This window comes from Anolis sagrei, chromosome 2 (genome assembly GCF_037176765.1).
Source record: "Anolis sagrei isolate rAnoSag1 chromosome 2, rAnoSag1.mat, whole genome shotgun sequence".
NCBI classification, from domain to species: Eukaryota; Metazoa; Chordata; class Lepidosauria; order Squamata; family Dactyloidae; genus Anolis; species Anolis sagrei.
In genome coordinates, this window is record NC_090022.1 from 170,932,842 (window position 1) to 170,948,721 (window position 15,880).

At 44.1% G+C, this 15,880-nt stretch overlaps 1 protein-coding gene across 2 annotated transcripts in view; it reads left to right on the forward strand.

Annotated features, from left to right (window-relative positions):
- Window positions 1-230: 230 nt before the first annotated feature.
- Window positions 231-15,880, forward strand: part of LOC132767920 (retinol dehydrogenase 8-like) — a 64,281-nt gene continuing 48,631 nt past the window's right edge. For both annotated transcript variants that reach the window (XM_067464111.1, XM_067464112.1), the window contains exon 1: window positions 231-370. The gene's annotated coding sequence lies outside the window, so the exon portion shown is untranslated. The remainder of the gene's footprint in view (window positions 371-15,880) is intronic.

The window sequence follows — 15,880 nt, forward strand, 5'->3', positions numbered from 1 at the left end:
GATTAGACGATGGTATAGACGGGGTCCCAAACGGCATTCATCTTGGGTCAGTCCTGGTCCAGCTTGAGCCAGGCATCCCTCCAAAGGCCCTTCTTCAGCGGTGTGGGCCTCAGGAGGCTTCCCGAGGAGGAGGAGAAGCAGGACTACAAGGCCCAGCGTGCTTCGCCAGGCAGCGAGCGAAGGCGGGGCTCCTTTGGGCGCCGAAGCAGCAGGTAGGAGGGGCAGGCCGGGCCAAAGAGGCGGGCGAGCGGGCAGGCGGGCGGGCCCTCCTCTTGCCCGACCCGGCGCTTCGGAGGAAAGACGAGCGGGGCTGCTTTGGGAAGAGGCGGGGAGCAGAAGGGGAAGGGTCCTGCCCTGCCAACGCCTGCAGGTGAGTCTTCCGGCTGGAGGGGAGGGAGGAGCTCCGCCCTGTCCCTGAAGGGCGCCCCCCGCGCAGGTCCCCAGCCGGAGAGGAAGGGTGGCGCTGAGGTGGAGAAGAGAGGCGGGGGCCCTTCGCGCCCTGGAGCGCGCGCTCTCCAGGGTGGGATCGCGCGCTCTCCAGGGTGGGAACGCGCGCACTCCAGGGTGACCCCTACCCTCAAGGGCTCCCCTCCCCCGCCTCCCCTCCCTCCCTTCCTCATGGCGCCCTGTGGACAAGCTCTAATCCTCCCCCCCGCCCTCCACCCTGGTGACGTGGCCCACTAATCGCCCCGCCGTCTGGCATGCATGGGGTTTGCCATCGCGGGAGCCTCAAGGCAGGGAAAGTCCCAGAATGGACCTGTTTGAGGTAGTCAAAAATTGGTATGGGGGTGGGGGGGGGGCGGAGAAGCAGGAAACCGAAGGAGTTTCTTGTTCCAGGATGAGGGAGGAAGAGTCATTTGGATGCCCTTGAACCAGAGGAGCATTCCATAGTTTCAACTGCATCATTTCGTGGCACAGTCATCCAGTTCTACTGGAAAAGCAGAGGTTAAACTGACCCCCTCAGCAGAGAGAGGGACACGTACATACTAGGGCTGTCCAAACACGGAAAAAATTGTTTCTAAACTTGATTCGTTTTAGGGGGTTTTTTTGCGTTTCGTTATTTAAAAGAATTCCGAAATTTTCCTTTAAAAAAGTTCGATATTTACGAAATTTCGGAAATCATAAAACAATTACGAATCGATTACGAATCGATTCGTTAATGGCTGCCACGATCGCGCAATACGCTAAAAAAAACTTCTGAAGCTTCCCTCTCCCTCTGTTGTTGACTGTTGGTGTGATAATTATATTTTTTTTCACTGAGAAAACAAACAGCAACCCTAAAACTTGCACCAGACATGCGGAAATAATAACGAAACATTTACGAATCAATAACGAAACAATTACGAAACAATTACGAAATGGATTGGAAAAATTCGTTTCGTTTTTTAGTTGCTCCTGAATGGTTCAATATTGCTTCGTTATCAAAAAAAATAACGAATTTTTAACGAATTACGAAATTACAAAACGAAACCACCCAGCCCTAGTACATACATCTCTCCTCTCATGGCTCTGCAGGAAATTCTCTCCGTCCTCTATCTACAGGGTTCATTTTTTCCTCTCTTTTTCATCTATCTATATCAGTGTTTCTCAACCTGGGGGTCGGGACCCCTGAGGGGATCGCGAAGGGGTGTCAGAGGGGTCACCAAAGACCATCAGAAAACACAGTATTTTCTGATGGTCATGGGGATTCCATATGGGAAGTTTGAGCCAATTCTACCATTTGTGGAGTTCAGAATGTTCTTTGGTTGTAATGAACTATAAATCCCAGCAACTACAACTCCCAAAAGTCAAGGTCTATTTTCCCCAAGCTCCACCAGTGTTCACATTTGTTCACATATGGGAAGTTTGAGCCAATTCTACCGTTTGTGGAGTTCAGAATGTTCTTTGATTGTAATGAACTATAAATCCCAGCAACTAAACTCCCCAAAAGTCAAGGTCTATTTTCCCCAAGCTCCACCAGTGGTCACATTTGCACATATTGAGTATTTGTGCCAAGTTTGGTCCAGATCCACCATTGTGTGAGTCCACAGTGCTCTCTGGATATAGGTGACCTACAACTCCCAAACTCAAGGTCAATACCCACAAAATCCTTCCAGTATTTTCTGTTGGTCATGGGTGTTCTGTGTGCCAAGTTTGATTCAATTCAATCATTGGTGGAGTTCAGGATGCTCTTTGATTGTAGGTGAACTATAAATCCCAGCAATTACAACTCCCAAATGACAAAATCAATCACCCCTCCCCCCAACTCCACCAGTATTGAGATTTGGGCGTATCGGGTATCTGTGCCCAATTTGGTCCAGTGAGTGAAAATACATCCTGCATATCAGATATTTACATTGCGATTCATAACAGGAGCAAAATTACTATTATAAAGGAGCAAGGAAAATAATGTTATGGTTGGGGGTCAACACAACATGAGGGACTGTATTAAGGGGTCACGGCATTAGGAAGGTTGAGAACCTCTCTCTTTCATCTATCTATATTAATAAAAATGTAATGTTCGTTTGTGGATTAACAGAACTCAAAAACCACTGGGGGAATTGACACCAAATTTGGACACAAGACACCTAACAGTCCAATGTATGTCCTTCACTCAATTTTTTTTATTTTGTCATTTGGGAGTCGTAGTTCTTGGGATTTATAGTTCACCTACAATCAAAGAGCATTCTGAACTCCACCAACGATGGAATTGAACCAAACTTGGCACACGGAACTCCCTTGATCAACAGAAAATCCTGGAAGGATTTGGTGGGCACTGACCTTGAGTTTGGGAGTTCTGGTTCACCTACATCTAGAGAGCACTGTGGACTCAAACAATGATGGATCTGGACCAAACTTGGCACAAATATTCCATATGCCCAAATATCAACACAGATGGAGTTTGGAGAAATAGACCTTGACGTTTGGGAGTTGTAGTTACTGGGATTTATAGTTCACCTACAATCAAAGAGCATTCTGAAGCCCACAAACGACAGAATTGGGGCAAATTTCCCATGCTGAACCCCATCACCAACAGAAAATACTTAAGGCCATCCAGTCCAACTCTCTTCACCAGGGCAAGAAAATCTAATCAAAGCCCTCCTGACAAAGAGCCATCCAGCCATAGATATAGAGAGATATAGATGATTCACACACAGAGAGATATAATATCATCGATTTGAAAGGGACCCCTAAAGAAAGACAATGATATATTGCATGTTCCAGAGTAGGCAAACCAGACAATCTCCACATTAACACTGACAAAGAGACAAGAAATACTGTTTACCCACAAGCATAAAGAAATTACATAGATTAGAAACCATTACTTTATTTTCCAGATCAACAGACTTGGCCACAGCAATGCATGGCAGGGACGGCTAGTAGAATCATAGAATCAAAGAGTTGGAAGAGACCTCATGGGCCATCCAGTCCAACCCCCTGCCAAGAAGCAGGAAAATTGCATTCAAAGCACAGTCAGGAAGTTTTTCCTAATGTCTACATGGAATCTCCTTTCCTGTAGTTTGAAGCCATTGTTCCTCGTCCTAGTCTCCAGGGAAGCAGAAAACAAGTTCGCTCCCTCTTCCCTATTACTTCCTCTCACATACTTATAGATGGCTATAATAATAATAATAATAATAATAATAATAATAATAATAAAACTTTATTTATATACCACTCCATCTCCCCGAGGGGACTCAAAGCGGTTCCCAGGTATCATCACAAAACATACCAAATAAAAAACAACATAACCATAAGATTAACAAAACAAAATATAAGCAGAAAAGTTGTTGCCATAACACACATATATTAAAAGTAATCCTGCCTGTTCAAGGCAATTAAAAAATTTAAAAGGCCGGGCCAAGTTTTGTGCAAGCCCAAAAATTCTAGGGGGCCCGGGAATTAAGTGCAATGCTAGGGCAGGCAACAATAATATTAGGGACGGGTCTGTGGCTGTTCATTCCGGGGCCGATTAGAGGAAATGATCAGGGTAATTGGTAGGAAGAATAAGGCTGTATTCGACAATGTGTAGGGCTGAGTTAGAACTGGTCATTTTCAAAGGCTTGTTGAAACCACCAGGTCTTCAAGCTCTTAAGAAAGGAGGGGAGGGATGGGGCCAGTCTTATTTCCCTTGAAAGGGCGTTCCAGAGCTGGGGGCCCACCACCGAGAAGGTCCTCTCCCTTGTCCCCACCAACCGCGCTTGAGACAGTAATGGGACCGAGAGGATTGCCTCCCCGGAAGATCTTAGAGCTATCATGTCTCCTCTCAGCCTTCTCTTCTTCAGGCTAAACATGCCCAGCTCCTTAAGCTGCTCCTCATAGGGCTTGTTCTCCAGACCCTTGATCATTTTAGTCGCCCTCCTCTGGACACACTCCAGCTTGTCAATATCTCTCTTCAATTGTGGTGCCCAGAATTGGACACAAAATTCCAGGTGTAGTCTAACCAAGGCAGAATAGAGGGGTAGCATTACTTCCCTAGATCTAGACACTATGCTCCTATTGATGCAGGCCAAAATCCCATTGGCTTTTTTTTTGCCACCGCATCACATTGTTGGCTCATGTTTAACTTGTTGTCCACGAGGCATCCAAGATCTTTTTCACACGTGCTGCTCTCGAGCCAGGCGTCCCCCATTCTGTATCTTTGCATTTCATTTTTTCTGCCTAAATGGAATATCTTGCATTTGTCCCTGTTGAATGTCATTTTGTTAGTTTTGGCCCATCTCTCTAATCTGTCAAGATCGTTTTGAATTCTGCTCCTGTCCTCTGGAGTATTGGCTATCCCTCCCAATTTGGTGTTGTCTGCAAACTTGATGATCATGCATTCTAGCCCTTCATCTAAGTCATTAATAAAGATGTGTGTCAGGAGCGAACTAAAAACAGTTGCATTGCATTAAAAACAAACAAAGACAAACAAACAAAACACAAAGTTTGCAGACTTGGTATTCTATTAAATGTCCTTTGACCAGTAGCTGGCCACTTGGAGTGCCTCTGGTGTTGCTGCAAGAAGGTCCTCCATTGTGCATGTGGCAGGGCTCGGGTTGCATAGCAGCAGGTGGTCTGTGGTTTGCTCTTCTCCACACTCCATGTCGTGGATTCCACTTTGCAGCCCCATTTCTTAAGGTTGGCTCTGCATCTCATGGTGCCAGAGCGCAGTCTGTTCAGTGCCTTCCAAGTTGCCGAGTTTTCTGTGTGCCCAGGAGGGAGTCCCTCATTTGGTATCAGCCATTGATTGAGGTTCTGGGTTTGAGCCTGCCAGTTTTGGACTCTCGCTTGCTGAGATGTTCAAGCAAGTGTCTCTGTAGCTCTTAGAAAACTATTTCTTGATTTAAGTCGTTGGTGTGCTGGCTGATACCCAAACGGGGTGGGCTGAAGATGTCACTGCCTTGGTCCTTTCACTGTTGGTTGCTACTTCCCGGTGGATGTCAGGTAGTGCAATGCCGGCTAAACAGTGTAATTTCTCCAGTGGTGTAGGGCGCAGACACCCCGTGACTCCCAGGTATTTGGGTGTTCTGCAATGCTCCAGTGGGATTCCTTCCCAGGTAATCCTCAGAGCTCGGGATGCTTGTCTGTTCTTCAGGTGAAAAGCACATGTCTGTGTTTTAGATGGATTAGGGATCAGCTGGTTTTCCCTGTAGTAGGCGGTAAGGACACCTAGAGCTTCGGAGAGCTTCTATTCTACCATCTCAAAGCTCCCTGCTTGAGCAGTAATGGCACGATCATCAGCGTAGATGAAACTCTCTGTCCCTTCTGGCAGTGGCTGGTCATTTGTGTAGATGTTGAACATGGATGGAGCAAGCACACTCCCCTGAGGCAAGCCGTTCTTCTGTTTCCGCCATCTGCTTCTCTGGTCCTGGAACTCAACAAAAAAGCTCCTGTTTTGTAGCAGGTTTCCTATGAGGTGGGTGAGGTGGTAATCCTTTGTGATATTATACATTTTTCTCAGGAGGAGGCGGTGGTTTTTAGTATCATAAGCCACTGACAGGTCTATGAAGACAGCTCCTGTGATCTGCTGCCTTTCAAAGCCATTTCGTGACACAATCATTCAGTCATTTATTTAATTATTGTCAAACTGGAAGCCGCTCAAAGTCTCCTTCAGGGTAGAAATAGAGCGGAGTAAAATGCAATAAATAAATAAATAAATAAGTTTTACGGGCAAAGCACAGGCTAAACTGACTCCTCAGAAAAGATAAGGATACACGCAAAAATAGGGACACGTACATAAACTGATTACAAAATGTATGGGGACAGCAGTTGTCAGTGCCCTTGAATCAGAGCTTTCCTAATCTTTCCATGTGACATATTTCTAGACATGCTTCATTTCGTGACACAGTCATCCAGTTCTACAGGAAAAGCAGAGGTTAAACCAACCCCTCAGAAGAGATACATGCATACATACAATGTATGGGGACACAACGTATCTCATGAAAATGTTTCATTGTATATAGAAGGCTGAGAGGAGATATGATAGCCATGTATAAATATGTGAGAGGAAACCACAGGGAGGAGGGAGCAAGCTTGTTTTCTGCTTCCTTGGAGACTAGGACACGAAACAATGGCTTCAAACTACAAGAAAGGAGATTCCATCTGAACATGAGGAAGAACTTCCTAACTGTGAGAGCCGTTCAGCAGTGGAACTCTCTGCCCCAAAGTGTGGTGGAGTCTCCTTCTTTGGAAGCTTTTAAACAGAGGCTGGATGGCCATCTGTCGGGGGTGATTTGAATGCAGTATTCCTGCTTCTTGGCAGGGGGTTGGACTGGATGGCCCATGAGGTCTCTTCCAACTCTTTGATTCTATGATTCTATATGTGTATGTATGTATGTGTGTGTATATATATATATATACCTAATATGATTTATTGCTGATTTCACTCTGGGGTTTCTCATTATGTTCACTGCAGCTGACACACAAATGGGTTATGACACATAGTTTGGAAAGCTCTTCCTTGAACCCTGATATCAGCCTGTATCTCCACCAGCAGGACAACCCCCTCTTTGAGATGGAGCTGTACTTCTCCGGTTGTCTTGTGGAACATATTTTTACCTTTTTTTAAAAATAAACTAGATGTTTTGCACCACAGAGTCAGCTTGGGCCACCCCAAATAATACATGCATCAACAGGCACCCTTTGAACTGGCCTTTCTGCCCCGCTCCATGTGGGGCTTTAGAGAGTCCATTGTACTCAATGCAAACCGGATTAAGCCGGTAACTAAAAGGTTCCCCTGCTACGTTTAGGCATTGTCTAGCCTGACATGCCGTGCAGACACAGTCACAGTCAAGCATGCCAAGAGCAAACAAACAGGCGTGAATGAATGTCCAAAATAAGATTTGAGCTGGTCCCAAATCACATCATCGCCACCGGGAAATTTCTCACCTCTGAAATGCCATTGTATTTGGATTACTGTTTTACAATATGACTCCTGAACCCACTGTTTCATTGATCTTTGTCTTACAAAATGTGTCATCTCTAGGCATTTTTAAAGTCCTCCAGCATGACTTTATATATGTTTGGACCAGAAGCCCTTCCTTTCAGTGGGGTTTACTATTATCTGCAAAGTCAGGGAACATAATACCCATGGATACAGGGTCCTACTGTAAATATTAACAAGCTTGTGTTTTGCCTAAATACCAAATGAAAGTACAGTAGATTCTAAGCTAACCAGCATGGGTGCTGCTGAACTTGAGAATCTACCATATTGATTTCAGTTAACTTAGTTATATATTTCTCTGTAAATTTCCATTGCCCATTTTCATACATTATATGATGCATACATTTTTTGTCCTTATGAAGGGCTCACACCCCAAAATACAGGTTTGTTTTTGCATTGGTCTATTTAAAACTTAAAAAATCATCCTTCAAATAATGGACTTTCCTTATAAGAAGGAACACCTGGCAATCCTATAAGTAACAGGCTTTTTAGTCCTTAAATAGGGAACTCCCTGTAATAAGAGGTGACTAGCAATTCTACTTGGTGTTTCTGTGGTGGATGCTGAGATGAAAAAGTGTACAACATCACCCTTTGTCCATGAAATCAATAAGGGTTTATGTAATCACACTCCAAAAGACATTTCTCCCAGAAATAGTAATAGTAATAGTAATAATAATAATAATAATAATAATAATAATGGGGCCTGATTCTGGCAGCCCAAGAACAAGACATTAGAATAAATGCAAGAAGATCGCACAGACAGACTACAAGCAGAGGCATAACACCGTCAGTAATTCTACAGAAAACAAAACTGGGCTACCAAACAACAAGAAATTCACCAAAAAAATCCCACTTGCTGTACATGGATGAGCTAAAGCTTTACGGAAAATCAGAAACAGAAATCGGGTCACTGACCAACACAGTCAGAATCTTCAGCACTGACATCAGTATGGAGTTTGGCCTATACAAATGTGCCACAGTAAAGAAAGGGAAAATTACACACAGCGAGGGCATAGAGATGCCAAACAGACGAACCATAAAGTGCAATCAGCCTGAAGCCTGGGCAAGTGAAAAATGTGATCAGCAAAGAATATATCCAAAGACTCAGAAAGGTTTTGAACAGCAAATTAAATGGCAGAAATACGATCAAGGCCTGAGCCATCCCCGTCATTAGATACAAGGCTGGAATTGTGAACTGGACGCAAGCAGAGCTGGATGATCTGGACAGAAAAACAGAAAACTGATGACAATCCATTACTCATTACACCCGCGTAGACTTTACCTGCCCAGAAAATCAGGAGGCAGAGGGCTTCTGCAAGTGAAACAAACTGTACAATAAGAGAAAAATGCACTGGCAGATTATGTGAAAGGCAGTCAAGAACCAACATTGAGGAAAGTCAATAGTAAACTGCTTAAAGTACAAAATACAAAGAGCAAATATCATAAAAACACAATTCAGAGTAGAAGAGAAAATTGGCAAAAGAAGGCTCTCCATGGACAGATTCTGGCAAAAATTGAGAGCCAAATTGACAAAGAAAAAACATGGCTGTGGCTCACAAATGAGACTCTGAAAAAGGAGACGGAGGGCCTGATTCTGGCAGCCCAAGAACAAGCCATTAGAAAAATGCCATCAAAGCCAGAATTGAAAAGTTGACAACAGATCCCAAATGTAGACTCTGCAAGGAAGCAGATGAAACCACGAGGACCTTGAGATCATCCGGGGAGGCCCTTCTCTCGGTCCCGCCTGCCTCACAGGCACGCCTGGCGGGGACTAGAGAGCGGGCCTTCTCGGTGGTGGCCCCCCGGCTGTGGAACTCCCTCCCTGCTGAAATCAGACAAGCGCCTTCCCTTATGGCCTTCCGCAAGGGCCTGAAAACCTGGCTCTTCGAAAAGGCCTTCAACTAAGTGCTATGTTTTTGGAATGACCATCGGAATGGATTATGACCATGAGATTGATTATGACCCAAACAAGACGAAGCGGATTTTTAGTTTAATTAGCTGTGTGTTAGTAAGATGTATGTTATGGCCCTGATCTATTGTAACTGTTGTCTTTATGTTCTATGTTCTGTACACCGCCACGAGTCGCCTTCGGGCTGAGAGTGGCGGTTAACAAGTGCAAAAAATAAATAAATAAATAAATAAATAAATAGATCACATCCTCAGCTGCTGCAAGAAGATCGCGCAGACAGACTACAAGCAGAGGCATAACACCCTTGCTCAGATGATTCATTGTGCCACAAATACCACCTGCCTGCGACAAAGAACTGGTAGGATCACCAGCTGGAAAAAGTTACAGAGAATGAACACGCCAAACTCGTCTGGGGCTTCCGAATTCAGACACACAGAGTTTTGGAGCATAATATTCCTGACCTCACAATCATGTTGAAAAACAAAGTGTAGATTGTCGATGTTGCAATCCCAGGTGACAGCAGGATTGAAGTGAAACAACTGGAAAAGCTGACACGATATGAGGATTTAAAGATCGAACTGCAAAGACTCTGACCCAAGCCAGTAAAGGTAGTCCCAGTGATGATCGGCACACTAGGTGCAGTGCCTAAAGACCTTGGCCTGCACTTAAACACAATCTGCGCTGACAAAATTACCATCTGCAAAAGGCCACCTTACTGGGATCTGCACTCATCATTCGCCAATACATCACACAGTCCTAGGCACTTGGGAAGTGTCCGACGTGTGATCCAATACAACAGCCAGCAGAGTAATCTTGTCTGCTGTGGACTCACCTTGTTGTGTTTCAAATAATAATAATAAACTTTATTTATATCCCACCCTATTTTCCTGAGGGGATCAGGGTGGTTAACAACAAATATTGGCAAATATTCAATGCCATAAAAACTATACCAAGACAAAATAATCCATCCCACCCTAACCCAAAACAAACCACATCAACATAAAATGTAACAACAGATTAACAAAAATTAAATAATAACATAGCAAATATACAATGCCACAGCTTACATTGGGAAGTATAGTTGAAAGTTGAAATATAGCTATAGTTGAAATATAGCCTCATGATTTTTCCCCTTGCAAATTGTTATATGTTTACAAGTTGATGCCAACATGTGGTGACCCTGTTATAGTTTTTTTCTTGGCCAGATTTTTTCCGAGACTGAGGGGAAATTTGAACTCTGCTCTTCCAGATTCCTAGTTTGACACATGGTATATTTCTGCCTAACAGGGTTTGATACTCTGAAACCTTAAATCTCTTCTAGTGGAATCCTGGTTATGCTCTGAAATAATGTATAAATCAATAGAACCAGATTTTTTGTGTGCAAGAAATTCTGAAACAATGAAGTTCCCAAATCAGTTTTGGTTATTTATTTTCCATGTTGAATGTTATGCCAGGAAACTGATTCTGGGTCATGAATGTTGTTTCGAGTGGTTGCTCTTGACGAAGACGTGATCATTGGTATGACAGCCAAACAATAGCTCAGAGAGTGGAGATATGAGGAAACTTTTCCTGTAAAGTAGATGAGACATGCTAGTAACCCTTCAGTATGTTGCTGGAGTAGAAGTCTCATCATCCCTCACCATTAAGTAAGCCAGCTGGGATTGTATTCAGACCACATCGGAATGATTGTATATTCCACATCTCTGAAAACAATGTGAACAGGCTATGTTATAGCTGAGTCTTGTACCTTTTCTTGGGGATATGCTGTTAAGTAGTGCTTTTAATTGTTTTAATTTGTTCTTTTACTTTAATTCTGTTTTTAATCATTAATATTATTTTGTGCTTATCTTATTTCATTTAATATCATTATGAGGTGCCTTGAAGCCTCTCTTTGGAAGAAGGGTATGCAGGGGCACCTCGTCCATTACGCGAAGTAAGCGGTCACAGAACACTTTTTTTGCCAGGGGCGCAGAGGCACCTCTGTAAATGCCCCTCGACCGCCACTTGAGGAGCGCCCCCTCAGCTCACAACAGCCCTAGCAGTCCGGGGGGAGCCTCGGCTTTCTTGCCTCGCTGCCGGGCGAGCCTCTTCCCAAAGGGGCCGGACCCTTGAGCCTCGCCTAGCGCCTCTCGTTCCTGCTCCACCCGGCCACCGGGTGCACAAGCAGAGCCGGCGCTCAATCGTTCTCCGCATTCGATCCTTTCCCCATGATGGGCTCCCTTTCCCGATCCCCCGGCGCTCCACCCGCCTCCTCTCCTCTCCCCAATCCGCGGGTGGGCCAAGGGGCGGAGACGCCTCGTCTGGCCCGCTTCGGGTCTGGAGGCTTGTCTGAAGACCCCAGTGTGCGCACCAAAAGTCGCCTCTTCTCCTGACTTTCTCTTCAGCCATTGGGACCGAGAGAGAGAAAGAGAGAGAGTCCCTCCGGCTGGAGGTATCTCCCACCTCCGCTCCCTCCTTTGTTTTTGCGCCTACCTTTAGGAAAGGGGAGCATCTCCACCTCTCTCTCTCTCTCTCTCTCTCTCTCTCTTGGTCCCAATGGCTGAGGAGAAAGTCAGGAGAAGAGGTGACTTTTGGTGCACACGCTGGGGTCTTCAGGCACGCCTCCGGACCCAAAGCGGGCCAGGCAAGGGAGCAAGTGTGGCAAGTGTAGTTACTGGGATGTATAGTTCACCTAAAATCAAAGAGCATTCTGAACTCCACCAATGATGGAATTGAATCAAATATGGCACACAGAACTCCCACGACGAACAGAAAATATATATCAATGATTGATTTTGGGGGGGGGGGGGGCAAAATACTGTTTGCTTACCTTTGAAAATTACCTAGGGCCGCCTCTGAGGGCATGTTATAGAAATCCAACAAAGACACTGATAAAGAGAAAGTAAATTGTTAGCATGGTTCTGAATGTTCCATTACAGTGATTAACTTCACTGGGGGTTTGGAGATAATGAGAATTATCCATAGTTTTTTTAAAAGGCCCTGGTTACATGCTGATCTTGCAGCTTTATGCAGAATACTGTTTGCAAGAAGACAAACCTTAATTGCCTAAATTGTCCTTTTCTTTGTAGCCAGCATGCATATTCATTCTCTTGGTATGGGCTTCAAAACTGGAGGTGTCCTCAGATTTCTCCTGCAATCATACTATTTATTACAATTGACAATGTTTGGTTCTAGAACCTCCCATGCTCACGTCTCATTATGTATGATGGCATAGCAAAAATGGTGTCCCTTACATAAAATGGAAACTCAAGGTTTGTTTTTGGCTGGGGGGAGGGATCTGTGGGTGCAGAATCCATGGATATGGAGAGCCAACTATATTTGAGCCTTACTTTATGCATTTCTTGAAATGTAAAAGTGTTGTTTTCTTCCAGTAACAAAACAGTAATTCTATAAGACCTTTATAATATTAGAAACCAATCTATATAAATAAAAATGTAATGTTCGTTTGTGGGATTAATATAACTCAAAAACCACTGGGTGAATTGACACAAAATTTGGACACAAAACACCTACTAACCCAGTGGTTCTCAACCTGGGGGTCGGGACCCCTGGATGGGTCGCGAGGGGGTGTCAGAGGGGTTGCCAAAGACCATCACAGACAGTATTTTCTGTTGGTCATTTTCTGTTTCTGGCCTAATTCTATCATTGGTGGGCTTCTGAATGCTATTTGGTTTTAGGTGAACTATAAATCCCAGCAACTACAACTCCCAAATGTCAAGGTCTATTTTCCTTGAACTTCACCAGTGTTCACATTTGGGCATATTGAATATTCATGCCGAGTTTGATCCAGATCCATCATTGTTTGAATCCACAGTGCTCTCTGGGTGTAGGCAAACTACAACTCCCAAACTTAAGGTCAATGCCCACCAAACCCTTGCAGTGTGGGCCTGCTTTTGGCTGATGAGATAGGGTTGTTGTTGTTGTTGTTGTTGTTGTTGTTGTTGTTGTTGTTGTGTGCTTTCAAGTCATTTCAGACTTAGGTTGACCCTGAGTGAGGGCTGGGTAAATGACCTTGGAGGGTTGTATCCGGCCCACGGGCCTTAGTTTGAGGACCCCTGGTCTAAATGCTCCAGATATTAATCTAGAGGTGGAAACAGATCCTTGTGGTCTTGATCAACTTGACTACCAAGGAAGTGGAATCATGCACAGCTTTAGTTAAGCCAAATGTATGCTACAAGGGAAGCAAAACAAACTCTCTGTCATTCTGTTTGAGAGATCATTGTGTTATAGAGCAGGAATTTAGGGGTCTTTGCCAGGAGCCAGAGACCAATTAGACTTATCAAAGAGTTCTTTTTCCCTGCGAGACAGAGAAGCACCCAATCCCTGATTTTTCCCAATAAAAGGTCTCACCAAGTTGAAGGAAGTGCCAGCGAGATGTTTTATTTGCGATTCCGCTGAAAAGGATGCAGAGCAGCAATCATTCACCAGGCAGAGCATGTGGTTACAGAAGTAAAGGCCATTTTTATAGAAAATACAGAGTTGTGAGTTTCAAAATTCCCACTCCCCCCTCTCACCCAGCTCGAAGGGGATTGGCTGACGCGCAAACAGCTGGGAGGAGACTTGGCCGTCCCCCATGCATCAGGGCCAATCACAGGGCTTTCGCAGGATGCCAGAGCCTATCAGGAGGCTCTTACTGCCTTGACGCTCCAGCGAATCAGAAGGGAGGGAGGCGGGATGAAGGGAGACAATGCATTCTGGAGCCCAGGTGTGCCTCAGATGGGAAAATTCAAATAATTGGTTACTTTCTGCTGTAGACATATGAAAATAGAGCATAAAGCCTTGATTAAATGATACACACCAAACTGACCAAGGCTTAACCCTTATTATCCAGCCTGGCATCCTTGCCCTTAGCAAAACTATAAGTTACTATCTCTTATGGGGGGGGGGTTATGTTCGACTTCAATTGTAAGAGAACAAAAAGAATTCATGGAGTTCATATGTTTGCCATCTTTTCTTTTCCCCCTTTGTTTCTGTGACTTTAGCGTAGCAGCTTGGAATTTACAAAACAACAAAGTTACCATGAAGAGGGTGTAAGCTTTTACAAGAGGCCATGAAGTGTTTAAGTGAAATAATGTAGATCTGTTCTGCTTTTAGAGGGATCATACTGTAATCTGAATTTTAAGGGATCTGTCCAAATATTGAACCTTTTTTGTGATTAGGATCTAGTATCCTGGACAGTTCCTTTAAAGTTCAGCCTTAAACCAAAAGTTTAAGGGCACCGGGATTGTGGCGCAGCTGGCTGAGTGTCAGCTGCATTAAGATCACTCTGACCAAAAGGTCATGAGTTCGAAGCCAGCCCGGGTTGGAGTGGGTTTCCAACCAATTGTGTGTAGCCTGTTGTCGACCTTTGCAACCCAAAAGACAGTTGCATCTGTCAAGTAGGAAAATAAGGTACCACCTTAAAGTGTGGGGAGGCTAAATTAACTGATTTATGAGGCCATAAAGAAGACTCCAGCAAAGCATTCCAGCGGGGAAGCATGCGGGGAATGCGGAAGTGCTTCATCAGCGTCGCAGATGGACAATGAAAGCGACAGCTCCCCGGTGGCCAGAAAGGTTAAATAGCCTCTGTGTATGTCTGTATATGTTTGTATGTCAAATATTGGCATTGAATGTTTGCCATATATGTGTACACTGTAATCCTCCCTGAGTCCCCTGCAGGGTGAGAAGGGCGGAATATAAAAGCTGTGAATAAATAAATAATAAATAAATAAAAGTGGATTCATACTTGGGGCCCTTCCACACAGCCCTATATCCCAGAATATCAAGGCAGAAAATTTGACAATATCTGCTTTGAACTGGGTTTTCTGACTCTACATTCATATAATGTGGTATTTTCTGCCTTGATATTCTGGTAGGGATATAGGGCTGTGTGGAAGGGCCCTCAGATACCAGCTGGGACTAGTGAAGCTGTGAACAGCTTGTGTTTTATTTGATAGTGGATTTCCTTCTATAGATTATCCTGTAATGCTGAAGTTTGTAGCAGCAGGGGGCGTTTGTGACCTGGGATAACATACCACAAGTAGATTGTATTGGGGGCTCTTCCATCTATTAACAAAAGCAGCAGAAAAATTGTACTGGCATGACTTACCTTTGTCTCAAATTCTCTGTATGGTCTTGATATTTGTCATATACACTTTCTGGGGCTTGGAAGTCTGTCTCTCCATATTACATATATGTTTAAAACAATCAGTCCTTCACATTTGCTGTGGTAGGGACAAGGGCCTCCATGAAAGTGAAAAACCGTAAATAAAAAGTTTGCTTTTTTTTAACCTGGGAGAATACCTCTCTAGGATACTTTAGATCAAGGGTCCTCAAACTAAGGCCCGGGGACTGGATGTGGTCCTCAAAAGTCATTTACCCAGCCCTCGCTCAGGGTCAACCTAAGTATGAAACTACTTGAAAGCACACAACAACAACAACCCTATCTCATCAGCGAAAAGCAGGCCCACACTTCCCACTGAAATACTAATAAGTTTATATTTGTTAAAATTGTTCATAATTTTAATTATTGTATTGTTTTAAAATGTTTTTGCACTATAAATAAGATATGTGCAGTGTGCATAAGAATT